At 38.8% G+C, this 26997-nt stretch overlaps 1 long non-coding RNA gene across 1 annotated transcript; it reads left to right on the top strand.

The window, feature by feature from the left end:
- Positions 1-26382, top strand: LOC122138907. Its single transcript, XR_006155881.1, has 4 exons — positions 1-760; positions 3351-3564; positions 25108-25242; positions 25331-26382. It is a non-coding gene; the product is annotated as an uncharacterized LOC122138907 (long non-coding RNA).
- Positions 26383-26997: the final 615 nt, after the last annotated feature.

A 26997-nucleotide genomic window follows, 5' to 3' on the forward strand; every position in this document is an offset into this window, starting at 1 on the left:
GACTGAAACTAACTCGCGTATAATTCTTATATATTCTTAATGACATTCTGAGTGTTTTGGCCTGTACAATACGAATATTTCAGGGCAGGAAAACCCCTCGCTGAATATCTGGCTTAATCTTCTTTTGGCCTTGATCGGTCTTCCAAAAATCTTCTTTTAACAATGCAATTGAGGAAGCGGAGGCACACCAAAAGTGGTTAAATGTGGTCTGGCTTGCCAGTGCACGGGCTGTGATGGACTTCCTCTGCAAAGTATTTCATTTTGGACACAGTCCCTTTCTAAACACAGCGCACCTGGGACAACAGCTTTGGTTCCAGACCCAGTGTTAATCAGCAGCAATGCATGCCTGCCAGCGGCTCGTATATACAATTAATATTGTGCCCTGACTTTTAACAGCCGATACTTATGAAAACAGAATACCGCAGAGTGCCACGACTCCAGCGTTTAGCCGAGGCAGAATGACAACATTTTTACGGAAATCTTCCTGATTGCTGAAAGGATCTCGAAGAATTTGCAGGGAAAGTGGCAAAGAAAAATATTTAAGCAGCCCTAATGCATTCTTTCATGAGCTGCGGTGTGTCCATTGCCTCGGCAATAAGACAAAACATACCCTGCGGAATCCGACGGTTGTCTCTTTGGGAAGACAAGTCATTTCACATGAAGGTATCCATGACTAGGCCGTCTTAGTGTTTGACATTCCAGTATTGATTCCACTCTGAGGGTGTGGAGGGGATTTCCGTCGTAATCTCCAGTGAAAGAGGTAGGTTGGAACGTCTTATCTAACACCTATTTAGTCTGCCATTTACAACGACACAAGTTGACACATGGTAAATATTCCTTTCTTTTTTTCTTCAAGCATCACTCGAAATCGCTAGATCTGCAGCTCAGAGGGCAAATCCACCTCATTTGTATTTTGAAACAGATATTGGCAACAATCTGATAACCCTCTAGACGATTATGACTGTATAGCTCTTTGGGGGCTTTTACATAAACAGGATAATGCAAAATGCTAGTGACTAATAGCCTATCAGAGACATGCACTCCGGCAGCATTCAAGAGAGGTCAGCCATAGTCATTAAGTTAATGTTCGTCCACAGTTTGGGCTAAACACAGCACCTTTTATGGAATTATCATAATTAGTCTAACCATTAGCCTTAATGGGGAGTAATGGCCAGTTAGATGTTATTTGGTAAAACAACACGCCAGAGGCCGAAGGTGTTTTATTACGTCTCTATATTAAGCGCGTTCTGGAAGGTAGAAAATGTTTCCAGATCGAGGGCGAAGCTGGCTTTGTGCTAATTCAGTTTCCACATCAAGCAAAGGAAGGACCACCCACTGAGAAAGTTCGACTTGGCAAGTCTGTATGCTGTGACTCAGTTGAAGTTTCTGTGAATGTGATTGGACTTTTATGAGAAGCGCAACCTCGCTTGATAATGAAGCGTTTTCCTTTTTGTTGGCATCGCGAGCGCTCTGATCTAGTTGATTAATTCCGCACAGTCCATAGTAGTTCTGATAAAACCTTGTATGAAACCACAACAAAAACCTTTCCACTGAAAATCAGTGTCAACTCTTTATCAAAATAGCATGATGTATTGCCTGGGAAAACCATAACCTCTGGCATTGCTGCGTACTACAATCATTTCTTTTTTTCTTTTTTTAATGTGGGTTGTTTTATTCTGTGTTGTTCATTCCTTCGCTGCCCCTCTAATTGCATGTTTGCATTTCATTCCCTTTGGGTTAGCCCATAGAAAAGCTTTTGAATGACGAAGAGAACATGGCATCAGAGGGTAACTCTCATTCCAGTGGATGGGATCGAGCTTGTTAATCAAATGCTTTCCAGATCACACCTGAACTGGAGTAATTACTCTTTCTGAAAGAGCCACTGCACACAAAGGCTTTAGTACACATGTCCAATAACTACTTTAATTGGCGCGCAGGTCAGCTAACAACCAGCTATTTGGTGTTCGAGGTTGAAAAAAAGTGTGAAATATGAATGAAACATCACTGAGTTTTCTGTCTGAGAGATTTATGAAACATTTATCAACTCGTTTTATGCCACAGTTGGTGTTTAAGCTTGGTCATGGGCCATTTGCTCCACACAAGCACCATCTTTCTTTATTTGACTGCACGGTGTCAGCCCTTGGAAGACATTTCCACAGCAAGAGTGCAGTTTGAAAAGCCCTGTCCTCCCCTTAGATAAACCTACTCTGGAGATGATGTATAAGGATCTAATTGCATTTCAGCTACATATTTCCTACCAAAATGACTTTATTGTACAATGTTATTGAGGTTAGGGGGTCACAGATCCATTTCTGTTGCTCTTGACGTGTAGAAACAGAACTTTCAAAACTATTCAGTTCTGCAGGTCACTTACTCAGAAAGAGGGTGATAAAACACAAGAGAATATAGACAGTTGGCAGAAATGTTTGTGAATTTTTGCTTCTTTTTTTTTTAAATGTTTCTGTAAATTTCCTTAAAGTATGAGCTAGGAGAAATAGTAGTAAAGCGATTAAACATAATTTACGATAGTATTATTAAAATGTAAAAATGAAATTGGTATTATTAAAAAAATCTTTTATTTTTATTATTATTTTTATCTTTTAAAAAACTGATTAAAAGTTAAGCGGAAAATGCAACTACTATATCAGATTAACACGCCGTGGTCTGGAACACGTTTAACTGACAAAACAAAATCAAATCAAGGCTTACTGACACACTACACTGATAACATTAGATCAAAAGAAAATAACCAATTAGGCCTAGACATCGACATATTATTAAGGTACGACAACAGCATAATTAGTTTATTTTTTTTTTGTTCACTTTTCCTTAACATCTAACATGTTCTGACTTATTTATCTTTTCAAACACATGAGAAAACTTGAGCTGAGGAGCATGCAGATGTTTAAAGTCAGACATGAAGTCTTTTGTGATTGTCAGAATGCTTAATTTACCATGACTGAAGTTTCTACAACCTTTCCATGGCATTTTTAGACCATTTAAGGTATGGTAAGATAAGCTGCTTCGGTTTTCAAAAGGTGAGGTGCGATGTGTTTTTTTTTTTTTTTTTTTTTTTTTACCTTTTTAACTGCCTCATTAGTTACATTATATACTTTCTAAATAATTACCTCACTGTACATGTTTTTTGAAGCTCAATAGCTTGTGTTTTATCTTTAGCTCAGAGTTTAGACAAGAACGTGTCAGTGGTGCTGGTGATTAAGCATTGTGTCACCTTCATGGTGTTGAGAAAATGTGTTTGAAAAAGGCTTTGTGTAAAATAGTTGCTTTCTGATCAACAAGTTCTGCTCTGTTTCCTAATAAAACTTGCGGTCTATCCTTTGTCCCTGCAGGTGCGTGCTGTGTGCTGGAAACACACTCATGAGCTAATTCGAGGCAAAGTAAAGCTCTCATCTGGGATTGGTAAGAGTCTCTCCAAGCACCCCAAAGACTTCCAGCTCATTCTTGATTGCACATGGCAGCCTCTGACCTGCACCGAAGGCACCCGCTGCCATGGAAGATTGATGATTATCGATGCAGAAACCCTTTGCTAATTCAGCGTACAAGGTTAGTATGCTTTCTTCAATGAGCCAGGCAGATAGCTGGCTAACTGTTTTAACCTCATCTGTGAGTAGCGATGCCATCAGTGATTTTCTCGAATAGAGAGAAATACTGGAGGACAAGGAGAGGTTACGGCCTTCAGAGTCACAAAAGGACAAAGAGTCAAGCAAAATTACATTCTCATCGATTCAGATATTTTCCCCATGTGAATATAGCAAATATACCTCAATAGCATTCCCATCAAGTCAGTAAAAAAAAAAACAGCTTTAGCATACTTTTCATACAAATTGAAATAAATCACCTCTTACGAAATCTGTTCCATGTTATGGAATGAAATAAACAATGACAATGAATCTGGATTAACAATGCTGTGGAAACTTATTGGCCTGCAATATATTTGGCTTTGTTTTTTAGTACATAATTTATCGTGGTACCTGCGATTCCTCATCTCAACACCTTTTTAGAGCTGTTTTCTTGTTCTTTAGGGTGGATAAAGCAAGTGTGAGTGACATTGTACTTGCTGTTGTGGTTCTGTCAGTAAGTTTAGTCCCTCTACAGCAGTGCTCAACAAGATTTTTCATAGTATTATTTTTCGTAACACCCGTCAGAGATGATTTCCATTCCCATAGTATCACTAAGCATTATAATTAATTTTATTTAAGGCATAATTATTACAGTGATTCACTTTTGATTAAAACAGTTAATACTGTGGGCGAAAAACAGGCTCACTGAGTAGCTTCATCTGTCTTTTAAAAGACACATGAGCTTCTCTAATTACTAAATTAAGTCTAAGTTTTGACAGTTCAGAGGACAGTCTTTGAGAAACATTCTCTGAGAGAGACCCAATGGCAAATTTATCTATAAATTAAATCCAGATGGGACATTTAACAGGAGTCATTTGCAGTCTTGGTGTGGTGGAATTTAATTAGCATCGAGGCTCAACTAGTATGAAATATCACCCACAGGTCATACGACTCAAATCCACACATACTGTATCAACAAAATTTATGCATGATATTTAATTTGATTTCCTTAAAAAAAGCTGACAAAAATCATGAGATTATTCCTGAATAATTATTTCAGCCTAGCCCTAGTGTTTGTCATAATTTCATAATTTTTCTAGGTTTGAAATGAATTATTTAGACAGAAAACTATTTAAACAAACTAGCTCCCAAATACACTTTACAATAAAGTTTGATTACTTAACATTAGATATAATGGGTCATAACTAACAACAAACAGTACTTTTACAGAATGTTAATTTATGCATGTACTAATATTTTTTTATGCATTATTTTTATTTATTATGAAGAAACAAGAATCAACAACATTTTCATATTCACCTTGATTAATAAATGCTGTAAAGAATTGCTGCCCGTTGTCATGATACTTAATGTGTTATGTGTTACCACTTTAAATGTTTTATTTTTGTCTTAATTGAGCTGTATTCATTCACACCAACCCTCAGGTTTATTTACGGCATGAACTTCCTGTGCTGTTAAACATTTTAAAATAATTCCGGAGTACAGTCATTTTTGCCAGGAGCTCTTGGCAAAACATTCTTTCTTCAAACATCTTACAGCTGCCAGACACAGCGCAGGTTTAAAGTGTAAATTAGTTTCTATTACATGCCGCTAATGTAATTCCTGTAATGTAACTCTTATGAATGTGTAGTCTTCATTGACTAGGCCAGATCCAGCCATACCGAAATGACTGTGTTAGTTGAGCGAGCAGTCCTCATTCCACCGCATTCAGGAATCCGTATTGCTGAGCAGATGTTTAAATCCACTTCTTCTGTCATTTAAAGTGCTCCTGCGGCTTCATTTATTGCCGAGCACTTATAAACTTTCACATAAAAACCCTCAGTGAATTTCTTTTGTGGACGTTAAGTGTAGTTTGCTATTTATCACTGCTCAGGATGCAGCAGGCAGATGTGCAGCATAGGCAACGCTGCCAAATCTTTCAAAGAGATGATTTCATTGCTTACAGGGCTCTGCATTTCCAATCCAATTTGAAATGGTTAATTAATGGATTGATTGCTCTCAAAGTGAAGATTAATATGTAATAGAAATGGAAACATGCTCTATGTTTTATTCCTATGTTACACTACAACCCATAATGAGAAACAGGCAACATTGGAGCAGGAATCCTTATTCATGCTTTGGAAAAGCGGATGCTCTGGTTTCTCACTGGAAAGGCAAGGCTGTTGTGAATCGAAACACGCTTTTGGAATGTTACGTGGACACTGTAATTATTGCATCGAGAACTTAATGATTCATGTCAAATGGATTAGCCCTTAAAATCTCAGTTAAACAAAGCCCTGGCACGCTGTGCATTTCAACATTTATCATTCGCACGTGAGAGTAATTTTTCATGGTCGATGTCCCAAACAGGCTCTAAACAGCAGATTGTGTTTGTATATTCCAGCAAAATATCGGGCGACCTTGGCTTTCAGTTGGCTGGTGGTCAAGTTCGGTTAGGTACAGGAAAAACCTGGAAATGTACTGTAAGTCCAAGCATATTTTGACACTTGAGACACTAACTGGAGCCATTACAAGCCGAGCTGTATAGCAAAGTTTAGTGCCTCATACTTCTTTAATGAAAGAGGTGTAATAACTTTCGCAGGCCGTTTTTTGTTACACACCATACTGGAAACAAATTATATGCTCTCCCACATTTTATGCGAAGCTATGCAAATACCTTGTGTACTTGCTGCCTGGGTAACAAATTGCCATATCATGTGTTACAATTACTTCTTCAGCCCAGCAAGCCAATACATCTTTCCAATGAAATGATTTGAAAGCTATGAATTATGGCCATATTTCAGTCTAAAAGAAACAAACCACTAATTGCGATGTGGCCTCTTGGTAATTTTCAAGAAAGAGCCCAGAAAGCACTCCAACATTGGAGGGGGGGAAATCGCTTACTTCTGCTCCTGCTTTATTTTGGTTTCGAATAACAGACACTACTAATTTGGTGTAGGCTCGACCTTTGGCCCCCTGCCTCTCCTCTCAAGGGAACTCTCCAATCAGCCTGCAGCCTCTCCGTTTTTCCCGCCAATCCATCCTTCGCTACCAAACGGACTGGAGACCGCCTTTCCAAAATGTTTCTGCTAATTCCCATTTCCTCTACAATCACAAGCTTTCATGTGAGTGGCTCTGTGAGTCGGTGCGTGGGGGAGGTGGTGATTACTCCAGGGTCCCGAGCATTAACCTCACCAGGTGTCACTGGATGGGCTGTTTACTTCTGTGATTAATGAATGAACTAAAAGTCTTCTTACCCCCCCAGCGTCATGCTCCTTTTTAAACAAGGAGCGTGCCACTGAATCAATTGGGAGAGCTCGGACAAGCCTGTGCCGTATCAGGCTACAGAGGCAGACCTGTCGAACTGCTGCACTCTTTGTATTAGTTTGGCAGCTCGTTGGGAGGTGGCGAGGTAGAGGTGCAGTAAAGGTGAACCAGCAAGCGCACTGTGATAATGTTTTCTTTTGGGCCAGAGACGACACAATAGTGACTTTGCAACTGATGCAACGAGAACGAAAGCTCATTTCCAGCGTTAAAGAAATTTAAACTAGCATCCATCAAAGCGCTTGTTGAAATGAAAAGAGTCACAGTCCAACACACGGGAGTTACAGCTGGACTTTTATTAGGCCTAAATTGTGCTGTATTTTTGAGATAATCGTAAAAAAATGGCCCTTGACACGAACGGTAGATGAAGCCAATCACACAGTTGGATCTGTCGAATATCCTAATTGCACGTGGCATATTGAAAAAACTGACTTAAATGGTTTTAAATCTGATGTAATAGAGCAAGTTTGAGAAAGCTGGTAATGTTGGATTTACAGTGTGCAAAAAGTGACATACAGAGCCCACAATTAAATGAGCATGACTGTAATGACCTCCCTAGACACCGCAGTTCAAATAATGTTTGTAACCTCGACAAGGACACGTCATTTGCTGTTGGCCTTATGACTGTTTTTACTGCCAAATGGACACAGAGTAAAAAAATAAGCTGGGCACTGTAAATGACCTAATAAATGGAAAATATGTCCTCTGTACCATTTTTCCCAAAGGAAAGTATCCCTTTTTCTAATGCGATGTACAGTATGTTCTGTGGATTTTGTTCACAAAAATAAAAGCTTTTTTGTGGTCACAAAAAAAAAAAAAAAGATTTCAATTATATACCTATATGTACATTACCAGTCCAAAAATTGGACACACTTGACAGAAATTATGTTTCAGGCTTAAATGCTTTAAATTACTTCTGTATATACTGAATATGCACTCTGCCATTCAAAAGTTTGGGGTTGGAAAGAGTTATTTTTATTCACACTTTTTCTCTCTCTTTTTTCTTTTCTTTTTTTTTTTTTTTTTTTTGACAGTATAATGTTAAAAAAAATCAAATAATTTCATTTTTTTCAAATAGTTCAAATAAATTGTTCTTTTGAACTTTCAAATAATCAAAAAAAATCCTGAAATAAATGTATAGCCTAAATGTTTTTACAAAAATATTGAACAGGACAGCTGTTTTCAAAATAATAAAAAATACATTTGTTTTTTGAGCAGCAAATCAACATGTTAGAAAGATAAATGAAGGATCATGTGACACAGAAGAGTAAAGTAATGACTGCTAAAAATTCAGTACATACTTCCCATACTTTCATTTGTGATATTTAATAAATTTGTTGACTTTATTCTAAAATGTGGGAAAAAGTAGGTGTGTGTCTAGTGGGTGTTTCTACTTCTGACTGTAAGTGTAAAATGTAATCATTTTTACATAATTTTGGCACCATCAGTAACCTAGTATTTCCTTCTGTCTAGCCTTCTAAACACACACAAACCAGCTAAATACTTGTCATGTATTTTAATGTGGGTTACCTTTCAGTCGGTAACTCTCGACATCACGTCGGTGACCGACGAATTGGGATCTCGCTCTGAGAGACCAATCCACTTTGAGTGTAAACTAAACGAGCCAATGCACATTGGCATGCAATTATTGCATCCAGCTGCAGCTGATCACAGTGTGAGCATAAAGAGGCAGCAGGTGCAATGCATACCAGCTTTTTGCTTCGGAGCTGAGCGATAACATCGTTCTGCTCCATCCAAGTGTCTTCAAGTGAGCTATGAGTTCAACATGCTCTTGGAACCTTCTGGTGTTGGCTGTATGGCGCTTCAGCGGTGGTCGTTCTGTGTCGAGCAGGTTTGTGCACTTCAGGCTGCACTACCCCCCTGTTGTGCTGCAAGCGGCCATTTCCCCTGTGCGCCTCAGCACTAAAAGAGCATTTCCCTGAAAGAGCAATTTTCTCTTAAATAGTTACACAGGTGTGTCTTTGTAAAGACGATGGACCATCTTTTTAAAGATGCCGTTTCACCCATGCATTTCTGGATGCGGTCATTACCTGGCGCTGGGTGATGGTCATGATCGCTGCCTCACGTGTCTGGGCATTAAACACACTGAGGGAAGATGCGGTAAGATGACCATCTCGGAGCTGTGGACCAGGCTTCGCTACCTCCAAGGGGGCGGAGTTATGTTGCCTCTGCCGCAATCTAAGGCTCGTCCTGGCGGCTTCCAGGCGAGAACTACTTCCGGCAGTAGCACGGGAGGTTTGAGGGTCACAGTGGTGGCAACCCCCTCAGGGAACCAACTCTAGGGGGCCCAATACTCCTCCAGCACCTCCCATCCAGTCGGGCAGCCAATGGAACGCGCTGGGCACTCTTCAAAGAGCTTACCAGCGGTTCCCTGCGGGGCCCCTCCCGATGACCAGATGTCGATCACTGCATCGCAGGGAGAGCTCTCTGAGAAAGATTTGGCTGTGCTGCCGCCTTCCGGGACAGTGGCAATGCCTGAATCGGATCCAGAGATGAGAGCTATGCTTTCCTGGGCCGCCAAGAAGGTAGGGCTCGAGTGGAAACCTCCACCGCATCCCGAGCCTTCCAGGCTGGATGATGGGTTTCTTGGGGTGGCCCGTGCTGGTTCTCAGTGCCCCGCCCTGGTGCCTTTCTTCCTGGAAGTGCATGAGAAGCTCACCAGGTCATGGATGGCACCTTTTACTGCCAGAAACCAGCCTGCTGGTTCCTCCTCCCTCACCACCCTTGACGGTGGTGCAGCGAAGGGGTATTCAGCGATCCCCCTCGGTGGAGCAGTCGGTAGCGATGCAATTGTGTCACTATGGCATTACTGCAGGTGCACCAGGCCAAGGCACTGAAGGACCTGCACGAGGATGGTCACAATTCGGAAGTTCTGAAAGAGCTCCGAACCGCTACTGACCTTGCACTCTGAACGATGAAGGTCACTGTGAGTTCTCTGGGTCATGCGATGTCCAGGAACACCATCTCTGGCTGTTTCTGGCTGACATAAGGGACACCGACAAGGTACAATTCCTAAACACCCCTGTGTCCCAGACCGGCCTCTTCAGTGACACAGTTGAGAGCTTTGCACAGCAGTTCTCGGCTGCACAGAAGCAGATGGAGAAGATCCGACACATCCTGCTCTGGCGGGCAGCTGCTGCCTCCACATGTCTGCCGGCCACAGCGCCCCAGTCTGCTCACCCCCTGCGTCTGCCCCCTAACCCGCGCAGCATCCGCAGCAGCCTCCAGCCAAGCAGCATTTTGGAGCCGGCCCCGCCCTTCCAGGCCCTCGTCAAACCTGGCGGCAAGCAGAAGAGCAAGCGGCCTTGAGACAGGCGACCCAGAGATGGAGGGATCTGCTCTTCAGGAGATGGGCCGGGTGGAGAATCTTTTATTTTGTTTTACCCCGCTGTCGGCTTTACAGTTGATGGTAGCCAAATTCTCAACAAAAGAGCAGTTTTCTCTATCTCTGGGTCCCAGGAGGGCGCGGAGAGTTGCGAATGGGCCAACACCAGACCTCACTCATCCTCCTCCTTAGCCAGCCGGCAGCAGCGGGCGGTTCGAGAGTCACCACTCCACCACGGTTGAGCAGGCCCGGGATGTGAATGGCATGAAGTGATCTCAGAACCTTCTGACTCCAAAGAAGGACGTGGTGGGCAGATCACCTTGCCAGTTAATGTACGCAACGGTTGCTGTGTTGTCCGTTTGGACCAGCACGTGCTTGCCTCATAAGCAACGTGTTAACAAAGGCCCTACTCACGCACCCTCTGCCAACCTGTGGAACCAGGTAAGCATTGCCCCGCACAATCAGACCCGTCTCCGGTCCGCTCACAAGCTTCCCGAGTTGGGTCCCTCTGTTCCACCTTGCTGCCCCACTGTGGGTATGGCGGTGGTTTTGTTGGTCACACTTGCATGGATTCTGGGTGCCTGGCTAGCGCTACCCAGCCCGTCTCGCTGGCTTCTGCGGACCACCAGCCTCGGCTATGTGATTTAGTTCATCTGTCTTCCCCCCAAGTAAAGCGGCATCCACTTTACTACAGAGAAGGCAGTCATTGCGCCTGTCTTGTGTGCGGAGAACACAGTCCTGCTGGCTAAGGATGCGATAGAGCCAGTCCCTCCAGCCGATATGAGGACAGGGTTTTACAGCCCTTATTTCATTGTACCCAAGAAAGGCTGTGGGTTACGGCCAATCTTAGACCTGTGTGTCTTGAACTGGGCCCTTCATTAGTTACTGTCCAAGAAGAACGCATCTTCGGGTGCGTCAGTCCTCGAGATTGGTTTGCAGCGATCGACCTGAAGGGCACATACTTTTATGTGTCGATCCTTCCATGCCACAGACCATTTCTGCGGTTTTTGTGTTCCAAGGATGGGCATATCAGTACAAGGTCCTGCCTTTCGGACTGTCCCTGTCTCCCTGTGTCTTCATGAAAGTCTCAAAGGCAGCTCTTGTTCCCCACATATAGCAAGGTGTTTGCATCCTTAACTATCTCGATGATTGGCTCATACTAGCACAGTCTCGGGATTAGTTGTGGGAGTACAGAAGTGTTGTATCCTCCTGGGCGCTAGCTTGTGGTGCCTTGCTGACAGATTCTATAGCCTTCATGTGGGGCCAGTATCCTCCTGTGTTCTCACCTCAAATGGGTAGTGACACTGAGAGGCCCCGTTTAGTGTTGGCTTGCTAAAACTACTCCAGAGTGTCCATACTGTAGACCCTGTTGAGCTCCACCATCCCTTCGGCAGCCAGACACGGCGTAACGTCCAGCGCCATGCCTGTTTCCCGATGAATCCTTGAGAACCTGTAGAAGGCTGGGTTCCATATATGAGACCTAAATGGACCCCATATGTGTAAAGTCCACAGTATAGCCTCAGAACCTGTGTTTTCCCAGCGGACGGGATGTGATGCTAAGAGTGTCCGACTAAAAGGGAATGTCTCGGTTCCATTTGGTAACCCTCGTTTCCTGAAGGAGGGAACAGAGATGTCTCGTCCCGTCGCCACAGCAGCTGTACCACCGCTGAGCGACCGGGTTACCGGCTCAGCTCCTCAGCGAAACCTGGTATGCAATGCACCTGCTGCCTCTTTATGCTCACGCTGTGATCAGCTGCAGCTGGATGCAATAAATGCATACCAATGTGCATTGGCCTCTTTTAGTTTACACTCGAAGTGGATTGGTCTCTCAGAGCGAGATCCCAATTCGTCGGTCACCGACGTGACGTCTCCGTTCCCTCCTTCAGGGAACGAGGGTTACCATATGGAACAGAGAGGTTTTTCATTATCAATAGTGTGCAAGGCAAACAGTGGAGCGCTGAAGTACAATAAAGCATTTATTTTAATCGGAATGATGTACCGTGGTGCATTAACAGCTTAACTCTTCACCATTTCCTGCACGCACAGTTGAAACCTAAAAGCACTAAAGACATTTTTGCCATCAGCATTCGTCGGCGGTGTTAATCCGTTTCCAATGGAGAAGGCCAAGGGGGTGTTTGAAAGCAGGCTGTGTGTCATCCCTTCAGCTCTGACAGAGTGCCTGGAAGGAAAGGTGAGGAAAGGTTGTGTACACAGGTGATTACTTAATCACTGTATCCTCTGTGAGAGAGGGTCAACAAAAGGTCATGTCACTCCAGCAACAAAGCTCAATGTACCCTCGTAACCACTCTGCTCAAACAACACTATGTTAGAGACCTCACCTAATGAAGGAGTGGTTACATTTGTTTTGATAGTTTGGCTCATCTCAACTGAGAACACTCCTAAAACATGGCCATGGTTTGAATATTGCACAAATTAAGACTGCGATTGTTGGCATGGTTTAACTGGAGAGTCCCTTTCGGTTTGGCTTACTACTTTCATGTTTTTTGCACTTGGTAAGTTCCTCTTAGATGGACTTTTGCATGTGACTGATGACCTTCACATGTTGCTCTCCGTGGCTCTGCAGTCCACCCTCTCTATAAGCCCCTACGAATCTCTACATTGTGACTGTGCGACTAAACAAACATGAAGTGGCTCTTCAGAGCCTTAAGGACTTAAGAGATTCTTAGATCCGACAGACAGAGTGAGAATACAGTGAAATGTTTTTGGACTTCATTTAAAGCTGTGCCTATAACTTTTTTTATTATTATTTTTAAGGGTGCACTCAGTAATGCTTTGTTTATGTTGCAGTAGTCGATGTGGTAATCGTTTATAGCGGCATGAATGCAGCATTATGCTAAAGCTACCATATTTAGTTACCCATGCAATTATTTTAATAAATGTATTAAAATACATTTAGGCCGCATCCGAAATGGCATACTTCTCTACTGTATAAAACACTATGTGAACAGACTACTATGTCTGAATTCACAGTATTCATAAAACAGTAAGCAAAATGTCCCCAGTTGACTTACTATTTCCGGCAAGGTGTGCATCTGACACTGTTTTACATTCATACAACATAGAACATATTTTTTTTAATGGTCAGTAAGTAATTACTTATTTAAAAGATCAGATGTACCAACTCAGAGAGTATAAGAGAGCACCTTTAACAGAAAGCACTCTGTAATATTTATTCCATTTCCTGGTTACCTTAATCTGACACAAGCAGGTTATGACTTGGGTTGTGTAAAAGGAAACTAATCATCAAATTTTAGAATCTTGAGGGATTTGGAATGACATTGGCATTTGCCTAACAGCTATCAAAGGCAAGAACCGCTATTAGTGCAGTTTCTAAAATTACTCTCACACGACACTCTTATTTGCCAAGAGGCGTTTAGCCCCATCACTGTGTAATGGAACACATCATTTAGGAAAGTACTGTCATTTGCCGCATGATATCCTGTCAAGTATATGCTTCAATTTAGAAAAGCTCCTGTCCTCTTGGGCAGGAAGCAGATTGTTGCATAATGCCCTTTCCAGATGTCTTGTACTATTGCAACATCCCTGCAATTAGAGTCATCATACAGTTCACAATGCACACATCGCCAGCTTCGGAGAGTAACTAACTAAAAGCAATGCTGCTAGCTTCTTTTTTTCAGTAGTGTGAGAGTAGCTCAGTTCTTTTAAAAATAGCATAGCTTTTCTAGTAACAAGCTGCTCTTTCCAATGACTGGTGGTGTAGCATAAATGCTACATTGCTGTATTTGTTATTGTATTGCATGCACGGATTTGCAACCAGAGCAAACTAAGGTAATAATCAAAAATGCTCTCCCAAAATGTGTACTTACTCTCTCTCATGTATAGCTTTGGGAAGTTAAATTTATTGGTTCGTTCAGAGAGTTATTTAAGTCTAGATTGGAAAGATTTATTGAAACAAGTTATTTATCAAGTCCTTTTTTTTTTTTTTTTTTTTTTTGTAGAAAAATATTTAGTTAAATTACTGTTTATCACAGTGTTTTTAGTTTAGTTTTAGTTTAGTTTATTTTTTTTTTATAGTTGTCTAATGGTGCAACCCTCATTGTGCCATATTGTTTTGTGCCAGTAATTATTGCTTAGATTTCAATCAGCTACCTTAAGTGTCTAATATTATTAATATACAATTATAGTATTTATTACGATTCTGAACTAGCTTATTTTTTTATATATATATTTTCAGGTTTCATTTAAATTTTCCTTTAAGTATAAATTTTGTTTTTTCTGTTGTCATTTTTATTGTTTTTTTTTTCCAAAACTTTACATTATTTTTATTTTATTTTTAGTAATTTTAGTAGTAGTTTTAGTAGTAGTTTTTTTTCATTTTAGCTTTATTTACAAAAAAATATTTTAGTTACCAATAATAATGCTGTATGACTGTTGTTAAATTACATTATTTTATTACAAGCTACGGTTTAAAAATAGTTCCCCCAACATCACCGCCACCCCAAAAAGCAATTTTTTGAAAAGTTGGTACCATTACCACAGTATTTTCTGTATATCTTTGTTGTTTTTTTGTTTTTGTATGCAATGAATTATGTATTTCTCAATGCAAACCACTTTTCCAGAACTACAAGTCAAGGCATAGGTCTATCACTCACACATACTCTGCAGCTTATACAATTACATCACTGTTCACCACAAGCCATTTAGACACTCGTTGACAAACTGGCTTGCATCACCTTTTATTTTGGAGCTCTTAATGGATTATGCTATAACTGTGCCAGTCAGTTTTTCAACAGTCTTTATGAGATGGCTTTTGCTTGTCTGTTTTTCTTCCTCACTGATGTTAACTCGTTCACTCGCAGCAGCTGTTTTGAGGATCATCTGTCAAAACAAAAGGGAGCATTTTGTCAGGGAAATGGAGGGAGGATAGACTGTGTTGTGACTGCCACAGGTGGGGAACCTGACAAGAGGAATAATGAAAAGTCCCAATCTGCATCCCAGGGCCTGTCACTCTGGAATGCCACAGAAATTTTCTCAAACAGGAAAGGATAAGATGGAACATGCTTTAGTGCATCGGTTCACGGGCGAATCGTGGCCAGATGACTGATCTGATGTTAATGAAAGACAAACAAAGCATTTGTTTGTGGTGTAATTAAAATGGCCAGGCTACAAGATGAGAGAATTATAGTGACAGTTGGGAATTGCCGTAATGTGTCAGGTGTTAACAGGTACAGGGAATAAAGAAAGAAATATTGAATAGGAATGCACTTGAGAGGATTTAATTAGGCTGTTAAAGTCAGGGCATGAGTTGAGGAAGAGGGCATATGGGTTTTAGAGGCTGAGAGAAAGGCCTTTGAATGGCAACTCTAATATCATTTGCCACTTCAGTTCATGCTATTCATAATATTTACCAGCGCTTGCAGTGTGCTACAAAAAGATGACTGAGGCATAAAATATGTCTTTTTCTCTTTACAATAGCTTCAAATTTAGGGCATGATTTAAGTGTGAAAATATGTTGTTCGAAGAGCAAGTAGTCAGTATTTTTTTTATTTTTTTTTTGACATGATGTGGCTCATTGAATGGCATAATTCAATTCACTTCACATTTATTTGTATAACACTTTTCAAAGGAGCTGTAAAGAAATTTGATATTTACAATTAAGAGTAATTTGTTATCAGAGATGTCCATATGGCATAAATGTACAGTTCTAGGGTGTACACAGGAAATTATAATTACACAGGAAAAAAACAAACATTATTGTTATTATTATTATTATTCATGGTCCTGCAAAGCCACTTCATCAGCAAGCAACCCATACTATAATATTTTTATAGTATATAACATCCTCTTTCCTATTTTCCTATTTGTTTAAAAAAAAAAAGTATATTTGCTTTAATACTGGGTATCTTAAGTGTGAAGATATGGAATGCACAGCAGCCCTAGTGAAAAATAAATATACTAAAATGTATTTGAAATACATTTATTTCATGCTAAGTGTACCACAAATACATTTACATATTTATGTGCTTAATAAAAAAAAAAAACCTGCAATTGTAATTTTACTATACTAAACTGGTATACATAATGTCTGCTAAATTGGAAAAACTAATTTTGTGCTTAATGCACTTTGTGCGGAAGTAGTGCAGAAATCCAACTAAAGATATACTGAAATATATTTGATTGTGCTAAAGTAGTACTATTGCAAGTATACTTTAGGTCCACTTTAAATATCTTTAAAGACCTATATTATTTAAAGATCATATATCAACAGTGATATTAAAACACCTTTAAGGATTAATATTAAGAAATGTGCACAAGTGATACTCTAAATGAAGTTTAATTATGATTTTTATATATTGAGCAACGTGTCAGTATATAGATTATGTTTAAACTATACTTAGTATGAAATAAATGTATTTTTAAATATATTTTTTTACTATATAAGGAAGTAACAATGTCAGTCATGGTGCAGATTATTTAAATTAAATATCCAATAAAAATGATATACACTGGAAATACATATTTTTTAAAAACAAATTATTTAACAAATTATTGTATTAATATTATTTAACTATATATTATAATTAATGCATAAATAAAAATATGCATTTTATAATATACTCAAATAATCTATTATATTTCTTTATTATAGTACATGATTATTTCAAAAAGATGTATGATGTCAGCTAATTTACTCTATAAAATAAATATCTGATGTATTTTTGCAATGAGAACATGGAGAAAAATACAGAGTATACATGTGTTAAACTGTAAACTTATCAAAGAGCTAAAGGTCTATGAAACATTCTCGAAAGCTCTAAAAATATTTTGTACATCTTCAAGATTACCCTTAATGTACAACCTAATGTAGAAAGAAGATTTGTACTGCAGGGACAGTCTACTGTAGAAGCAACCTCAGGTTACGTGCCTTACACAAAGGCAAATGATGGTAGCTCATGACTTAACCCTTTTGTGGTTTAAAATTGTGAATACAAATAAGTCATGACTGGTTTATCATGCTCTGCTTGTTTTTAAAAGACCTGAGTCACTGATTACTCAGAAGTCAATGAGTATAGGATGAACTTGTGAATAGTCTTCTGAATGCTATCCGTTAAACCATTAGTAAGACAAGACAATAATCAAATAGGATCTATGCCAGATATTAAAGTGTGGTTTACTGCTTGGCTATTTAAATATATCTAAATAAAAATAAACACATCTGAATTTACATAATGGCTAAAAGATGAATGACGGGGTTTTCCAAATTCTCAGTGGTTTTTGTAATGCTGTATCACAGTCAACATCACTTTAATACGTTATGCTTGATTAAACAATGTGTCATTTTCCCCTGTTTTCTTTAGCACGAGTAGTAGGACTACATGTTTGAAATCTTTTTTCATTTTGACTTTGATAAATTTTGACAAATGTGTTACTGAAAGGTATGAAGTTTGACAAATGACACCATAAAAATCCAACTAAAGTACATGATGCAGAACGAAACTTGAATGGCCCTTTAATAGTTTGAGGTGTGATGTTTCACCCAATTTGAATAAACATTAACTCTGTGAGCATCCAAAGAAAAATTAGGACATGTCTCTCCATAAAACAACATTGCTTTGTATTTCAGTCAGCTTTTGAAATGACTCTTGTAATGATTCTCTTTGTTTTGTTGGCCTGAGACACAATGCCCATGACGTCCCCTCCACTGTGGGCACAAAGCCTAAGATATCATCCAAAATGTTCACACTCCTCTCAACTGAACGTCATTTTGAGCAGTGTAAGGGACATATTTCATTCCTGTTTTAAAGTCTGAACACTAAACCCAAAACACACTCTCCCATTTTTCCATGCACGCACTAACAGCCCCAAAAGTGACTCCGTAATGAGATGTTGTTTGACATGCATGCAACATTTGTGCAAAACCATTTGGCATGCTGCAGAAAAAAAGCCAGAGTGGGTGAAAGAAAAGAGAGAGGAAAAGAGAAAGGCTGTCGTGTGAATTCTGTCTCAAAGCAAGCCCATCGCTATACTGCCTGTAATAATAGAGAGGAAATTGAGCATTAAATACAAATCAACGGTTATTAATTTCAGCGTGACAGAAGAAGGGCGCAGAGGTTGAGCCTTTCAGCACTCCAGCGCATGCAATTGCTGTTACTTCACCTCTGTACCTCTGAAAGGAGGGGCTGCATCACTGCGGTGTGGGGGACGTTGAGGAGGAGGCAAAGTCCCCTCTCTGTGCTCTAGTTCCATTTGATGTGAAGATGATTTATGGTTAAAAGACTTATCAACAGGCAACATACTATTATTATCTATTTATCTTTATATATACAGTATATACAATGTGTGTATATATATATATATATATATATATATCTCATAATATTTATGTATTTTAGTTTTTTAGATTTAAACACATTTATATTTATTTTTTTATATGTAATTTAATGGAATATTTATTTTATTGGTTTATTTTGGTACTGATGATTATGCTTAGTTTTTTGTAGGAACCACCCTGTTAGGGAAAAAGAAAATACCCAGCCATGTTGAAGTGGGGAGTTGAATTATACACAAAAGTTCTTTTAAGTCAGTGATCAATCAGAGTCTCTAGCTGCAACTGCATATTATCAAGCACTGGGTCCTCAGTATCATGCCACGCTCGGAGAACTTACAGAGAATGATGGGACTGATCAGACGTAATGTTGGGAGGCCTTGACCTTTGTCTCCATGAAGGAAGTTGCGCTTGATCCCAGTGTTTTCCAGCACCTGCAAAATGTCAACCTGTTTAGATTTGAAGCAGAGACACTGATAGGACCATCTGGACCTTCACTCATGACATCCAGCCACAGTCCGTGTTCACGGCCAGCACACTCAGAAAATGGATCAGCCAAGACCTCATTTGTTACTTTTTGACTAGCACAAGGTGAAAGACCCACTCAAAAAAGAAGAAAAAGAAAAGAATCAAATGCAGCTATGATACCATGTAGTAAAAAGATACTCGCCTGCTGTAAATATTATTTTGGAGACTTTTTTCCACTTGTCAATACAAAGATCTGCAATTGCTATCAGGCTTAATCTTCATTTGATTGTCTTAAACACATTAACACATTCTTGACTCCTACTCTCATCTGGTAAAACGCCTTCAGTACATGTTTTTTTTTTTTGTTTTTTGTTTTTTTGGTCAATTGCATTTCATTCCTACAAAAACATGAACTTTTATTCTCTAAATTTGTTCACTCTTAAAAATTAAGGTTCTAAAAGGGGCTTTTCATAGTGATGCCATGGAAGAACCATTTTGAAAAATCTTTCAGCGAACAGTTCTTACAAAGAACCATTTTTCTTAGTGTGAATGACATTTTAATAATCTGAAGAACCTTTTGTGCAATGGAATTGTTCCATGGATGTTAAAGGTTCTTTGTGGAAAAGCCAATACAGAACATTTAGGGTGTATAGCTGCATTATGTCAACACCTTTTTGTGGAACATATCACAACCCTTCTGAAAGCACACACATCTGCGGTAGGTCCTCTATGTCTCTTAATGAAATGGTGACAAATTTCTCTGACTTTCCATCGTCTTGGTTTCAGTGCAGTATGTCATTAACAGTTTCCATAACTTTGACCCCTATGAGAAAACACTATGTTAAACAATTCAGCAATTATACTTTTTTAACAGTCATAACTTATGTGCATCTACTTGAGAGCGCTTTTTTCCATCTGTCCATTTTATATTAGTCGTCCCGACAGCTTCGTGAATGGCGTTACACCTTTCCTCTGGCAGACTGGGGCAGAAGCAAATGAAAAAAGGGTGTGAAAAAGCAAGTCAATGGACCTGACTTCACTCTTAAAATTCGGTATGACTGAAACTGCCAAGGGCAAGGTTAGGGGAGAGGCAACCATCTGGCACGCCTGCGTTTGACTGGCACATAGTTAAACAATGATGCAGTTTGACAAATTTCAAGTAAAGCTTATGAAAAGATAACATAAACACAAGAGTCACCCAGAGTAGTGCATCCACCTGTGTGCATCGCAGAGAAGTGTGAGGTAAAGGTTGAGGATAATGAGGGAACCACTGGCTCGCTCTTGGATTAAGGTCTTTGAAATGTAAATCAGTGTCAGATAAAAGGCTCATGTTTACTCTTAGTGTTAATATTTTGATCAGCATGTTTAAGGGACCCGGCTCCTTAATGCACGTGCAATGGGATGCCTTGGCGCGGACTGCCCTGTCGTCGACCATGTTAACATGTCATAAATCTCTTGCCAGCTCCAGTGCGGCTCTCCGTGCTGAATCGTGAGACGTGTTCCTCTGAGATTTTCTTGGCAAATCCCATGTTATTTCGTTTTTAGATTTTTTTGGCACATTAATACCCAATTAGCAATAACTGAATGAGTCTTAAAAGGATGAATGTAAGAGTATGGACTGGGTGGGCTTTATAAAATCGCCTTTGCTGTCTCTACAAATTTTTCCATTTTTGACTCACACTTGAAAGCTTGTTTGGTATTTTCCTTGGAATCGTTCTCATTCATCTTTCCTGCAAAACACGCTGTGCACTGTAAAGTTTCACGGAAAATGTAGGAGTTTAAAATTGAAGCTTCAATAACCGAAAGCGGCTTTTTTTGGCAAATATTCTGTCATTCCCTGATTGGGGTCATTTAAGCTGCCCTTAACGGCCGACTAAACCACGTACCTGATGCAAAACAGCTGTTTATGGGTGTAAACTGTGTCTAACTGGCTGTATTTGTCCATTGCAGCGTCATATAAACAGCCTTGATCATTCTAACCGACAGATCGATTGGCTCAGCCTTTTGGCGTTGTTACACTCTGCTTGATGGAGTAATATTCATCAGTCACATGGCTCAGCCTTTTTGTGTGTGTGTGTGTGTGTGTGTGGTGTGTGTGTGTGTGTGTGTGAGAGAGAGAGAGAGAGAGAGAGAGAAGGGTTTCGTTATCCATTAGCATTTTCAATCTGGAATATTTGGCTCCATTGATAATTCCATAAACATTAATACGCCTTTGCAAATTACATAAATGAATTTGAATGTTATTTAATTTCACAGAATTAGTCAGCTGTTGGCTCGGCTAACATTAGCAGGACTTCACAGCTGTCTGAATGTGACTCAATAAGAAGGATTGACCACAATATGCTGTGAATCACCTATTACTTCTTGTTAATCAGGCTGTAATAAAAAAAGCATTCTTTCTGATGCAAGTATTATTTATAATAGAATTTTTTTTTTTTTCCACATCTACCACAATGAAATAACCTACATTGTATCCACTGATTACTGTGTACACGTTATGGGGAAAAAAACTGATTACAGCGTTAAAGACTTTCAATTTTGAACTTAAACTATCCATCATCAGTATGACCAGCAAAAAAACTTAATACTTTAATTCAGCAAGACTACATTAAATTGATAAAAAAAGTGACAGTATGAACATTCTATTTCAAATGCATCTCTATTCATCAAATAATCCACAAAAAAAAAAAAAAATGTATCATAGTTTCCACAAAAAAAAAAAAAAATACTAAGCAGCACAGCTGTTTTTAATATTGACAATGGAGAATGTTTCTTGAGCAGCAAATCAGCAAATATTAGAATGATTTCTGAAATCACGTGACACTGAAGTAATGGCTTCTGAAAATCCCACAAAAACATTTTTAAATACATCAAAACAGAAAGCAGTTATTTTAAATTGTAATAATATTTCACAATATTAATATTTTTTACTGTATTATTAACAAATAAATAAATAATACATAAATTTTATAATTGGACTTTTGCAACACTATCTCCTCTCACAGGACTTTACTCACTCTATTTGATCTCACATTATGTAATACTATTGTGTGTGTGTGTGTGTGTGTGTGTGTGTGTGTGTGTGTGTGTGTGTGTGTAAATTACATTAAAAGACTACACTCAATTTTGTCAATGACGCAATGTCCCCATTGTATTCTGTACAAATGCAGCCCATGTGGATGCTAAAAAAATATAAAAAAAAAATCCTTATGTCTGCAACAATGGACTTGTAACCCACATTTTTATCCACTGATTGTTGTGTACACATACTGCAGAGAAAGAAAGAAGTGATTACAGTGTTAAAGACTTTCTATTCCCAACTTAAACTATCCGTCATCTTACCGCATAAACAGTGACAAAGAACAACTAGTGTGACAGGCTCGCTACTATTTTCCAGACCATTATGATTACGTAGCATTCACTAAATGAAAATGACCGGAAGTCCTGAAGTCATTCAAAGACATGCGATAACATCTCTGACAAGAAACTGCAGAATAGGGAGAAACAATATTGCATTATTTCAGCCTCTTAATGACTGGCGTTCTGTCGACCGCAACCACAGAGTTACATACTGACCCACAGCGTGCTCTCATCCAGCTGCCCGTCGTCCCTGACTACTTTATTTAGAATGCTAAAAACTAAAATAACACTTTGCTCAATGACCATTTCTTACTGCAAAATGTTTATGTGGTTTGAAGAACCAGGAACAGAGCAAGCTAAGTAATATATTATGAGATCCAGACCTTTAAAGGCAGGAAAAGACATAAATCATAGCTAATACTCAGGCTATAAATTGATGAAAGTGAAAAGAAGTGTGGTGCAGACCACTCTCTACTGCGTGCTGAGCAGCCTGGTTTGGAGGCTCTTATGTGGAACTGTATTGTTTTGAGTGTTTGTATGGAGTCCGTCTGTCATTATATGGCTGTGATTGATTGATTTGAAAGCCCTTAATATAGCCTGTAGCAGTTACACTCCACTTAGTCTCCGCTTCAGACCACATTCCCATGGATGTCCAGTCCGTTCACTGACCATATGATGCATACTGCATACAAAAAGTGTTGAGTGAACTTACCAGTTCCTTTCTGTTTGGCTGGGTTTATGCAACTTCCGGAAAGAAGGGCACATTTGGTTTTTTAATATGCCTGACTGGAAACAAAATGGTTGAATCAAACCATTAGCTTCGTGACTTTTTTCCCCCAGACATATTAAAAAGCAATATTTTTGAGGAAAAACTTTTGATTGCTCTTTTTTTTAACTCATGGCACACAGGTATTTTGTTTCTTCATACTTTGCTATAGTTGGGAAAGTTCTGTTGTCAGTTTAATAAAAAAGTAAGAGTTAGTAATAGACATTTCATTTATATTATAATCAATTTTTTTTATTATATAGTGAGCCTACAATTGTTAAATGAGTATAGGCTAAGAAATCTTGTTTTCTGCCATTGTAGCTGTATTAAACTTTACATGATTGGAAATTTGGACTTTTACAAAATGTAGAATGATAGCTATCTAATATCAGCCAATAGATCAACAACTTACAAATTATACATTTGAAAATTAAGATTATTTATTTTTTCTAAATTAAAAGAAAAATTTAAACCTAGCTAATAATTATAAAATATTCTTATATTTTATAATTATTAGCTAGGTTTACATTTTGCTTTTAATTTAGAAAAAAAAATTAAAGGAGGACCAGATTTTGTGTGTCAAGTCAAAAGTCTATGTCTAAAAATCTATGTCTATGTCTAAGTCTAAAAGTGGCTATGTGACGACACTTGACTGACCTTTACAGTTGACTCCTAACCACAGGTATTATCCATTATCCATGTCTGCTCAAAATGATGTCCAAAAATGATTTTATATGATAAATATTTGTATATAACAGAGCAGTGGTGTGATTACCCAGCTCTGTAATGTCCAGCTTGCAATTGCAAAGGCAACATCCATTGTTACAGTCATCACAGATCAGTCTTCAAATAAGAAATGAGAAAATATATATTTAAATGTTTTTAAAAATACTTTGTATGTATAGTCTAGTTAGTCTTAGATCAAAGATGGAAGTCATTTCAGCTGATATAATCAAATTTCCATTAAAATCAGTCAAATAAACAGTTTTTCCTTTTTATTTTTGTATGTTTTTGAAAGTGAAAAGATGTGAAACAGCCTCTTTTTTCCTGATTTGGTTAGCACTTTTGTAGTATTTACAAAGTCATTCTCTTTCTGTATTTGTATATTGATTTAGAATACACAACACATTATTTGAAAATGCCCCATAGTATAAGATGCTTCTGAAGCCAGACTGTAAAACAACAGCATTATAGGATCCCCGCGAAAGAAGCCTGGGTCAGATCCTTCTGCTATATACCGTGTGCACGTCTTGAACTTGTTACAGAAAATCTTGTTGTTCCAGAGAAAACATATCCTCACTGCTTGTCATGTCTTCTCAAAAGTCTTTAAAAGGTGGGATTGACTTTCAAGTTAGATTTTGAGAGGAAAGATTTTTTGTACAATAATTGCTATATAATGAGCGCTTCGGTCACCTCCTGCCACACTGTGGCCGGTTTTTTTTTTTATTTACTCGTCTGGTCAGAGCCAATAGCTCCGTTATAAAAGACGGAAAAATAAGTCTTTCCAGCTCCTGCTGGAATTTGATTTCTTCCAACAGCTGTCTTTCTTTATACTACCATGAAATCAGGGAATCGCCCATCTCAGATCAATCACAGGGGGCTGACATTTCCTGCAAACTGTGCTCATAGGATAAATGGACGGGTTGGGGATGGGAGGAAGGGGGTCACGGCTAAAAAAGGAACATCAAATTGGCAGCCGAACAGCTGGAATGATGTCCTTGTTTATGTGCTCTAATGCCTTCTCCCATTAGTCTTTGAGAAGTCATTTGCTGCACTTTAGGAACGTCTCAGCACTTACATGGAGAAATATTACTTTTGATAGGGTTTCATTAAGACTGGGAAATGAAGTACCTTTTCCTTAATGAATTTTAGATCTCCCTCTTTTTTCATTTTCCAGAATGATTCCTCGTCACTCATGCTATGTCAGAACATATTTTCTGTTGACTTCCTGCAGGGAAACTGCTGCGGTGGACGGAATAGGTCAGGACTGCATAATATGTGACCAGTCGAAAATGGACGAGGCGAAGACAACATGTGTTTTGGTACTGTTTGTACAATGACGCAATAAAGCCTGCTTTTGAGCATTATGGTGAGTAGCATGCACATTTCGGTCATTAGGAATTATAAACTACGGCTGTTAAGCTTTGAGACACATACAAATTGTGTTTATTTTAAAGCTGGGCTCTGAGAGAGTGCCCTCTCGCTGGCGTGGTCGTGTAAGAACAGAAACAGTGGAGACCTTATTCACACCTCGCTCGCTGAGCTCGGTAAGTGAGATCTGAACAGCACCGCCCAGGAGCTCAGAGCATTCAACCCAATGAATAGGTCATAATGTGCATGTATAGTAATGAGGCATAGAGACCCTTAAACTGTATACACTCTATATTTGAATTTTCTTCTCTCGTAAAAATGTCATCACCTCGCCATTCTTCAGAAATTGAGTTTTAGTATGTGCTTTGATAAATGTGCCATAGCAATAGGCATTTATTTAGACATTTTGCAAATGTTTCACAATGTATTTTTAATGAATAGGACTTTTGTAATTTAGCTATGCAGCCAGTGGGCATAGTGCATTTTGCCATGGAAACAACCAAAAGCAACAATAGTGTCCTTAGCATTCTAGTAAAGCATGGCTCTAGCAATGCCAAGGTCATGGGATCGATTCCCAGAGAATGCGTGAACTCATTAAATGTATTAGTTAAAAGAACAGTTTACTCAAAATACAACTTCTGACATAATTGACCCACCCTAATGTCATTCTGAATTAATATGGCTCACTTTCTTATGTAAAACACAATATATATATATATTATTTTGAAGAATGTTTTAGCATATTATATAAGTCAGTGGGAATCAAATATTTCGAGCTCCAAAAGGAAATAAAAGCAAAACTTCTACACAACTCTCTGGCAATGCTGCAGTCCTGCCTATTTAAAGTTTCTCTTTTTTTTTAATTTAGCTAAATGACTTATAGTTCCTCTATTGGTCACGTGATCCAAATTTGGCAGGTTAGAGTTTAACGGAGCTTGAACTTTTGAATGCATTGAAATACACATTAGCTTGTGTTTCTTGTTTCTGGAATTGGCATCCGTATGACTGTAAGACAAAGGAACAAAAAGTGTGATGTGACCGCCTTTAAACTTGCAGATACAAACCTTGTGTGAGAGCCTGTGAGGTTTGATGTTAGTTTGCATTTGAGGTTCATGGCACCATACTGGAAATGGGTTCATTTAACATTGTTTTGGTTTGATTTAAAAGTGAATAAAGGCTTAAATTCTGACATGTAAAATTATCTTACAAAGTGATCATTTTGCCTTGAAGAGATGTATTATGCCATAGAGGTTTCATTTCATGTGTTTTATTAACAAACGCGTTCAGTAATTCAGCACAGGTGGAGCAAGTTCTCATAATCAACTTGGTTTGGTGGTTATTGGTGGAATGATGTTTATTTTATTAATTACTCACCCTCATGTCGTTCCAAACCCGTAAGACCTTTGTTCATCTTCGGACCACAAATTAAGATATTTTTCATGAAATCCGAGAGCTTTCTCACCCTGCATAAACCGCAGCACAACTGAAATGTTCCCAGGTCCAGAAACCAAGCAAGCACATTGGTAAAATAGTCCATGTGACATCAGTGCTTCAGTCCTAATTTTACAAATCTACAAGAATACTTTTTGTGTACGAAGAAACAAAAATAACGACTTTATTCAACAATTCTCCAATTCTCCTCCTCATCCCGTCGGAATTTTTATTTTTTGGTGAACTATATCCCTTTAATTAGCATGACAGTAAATATATAGAGCCAACTTACCTCTGTCCCATGACAGTTTCTCTGGCATCC

The sequence above is a fragment of the Cyprinus carpio genome, chromosome B11, assembly GCF_018340385.1.
Source record: "Cyprinus carpio isolate SPL01 chromosome B11, ASM1834038v1, whole genome shotgun sequence".
NCBI classification, from domain to species: Eukaryota; Metazoa; Chordata; class Actinopteri; order Cypriniformes; family Cyprinidae; genus Cyprinus; species Cyprinus carpio.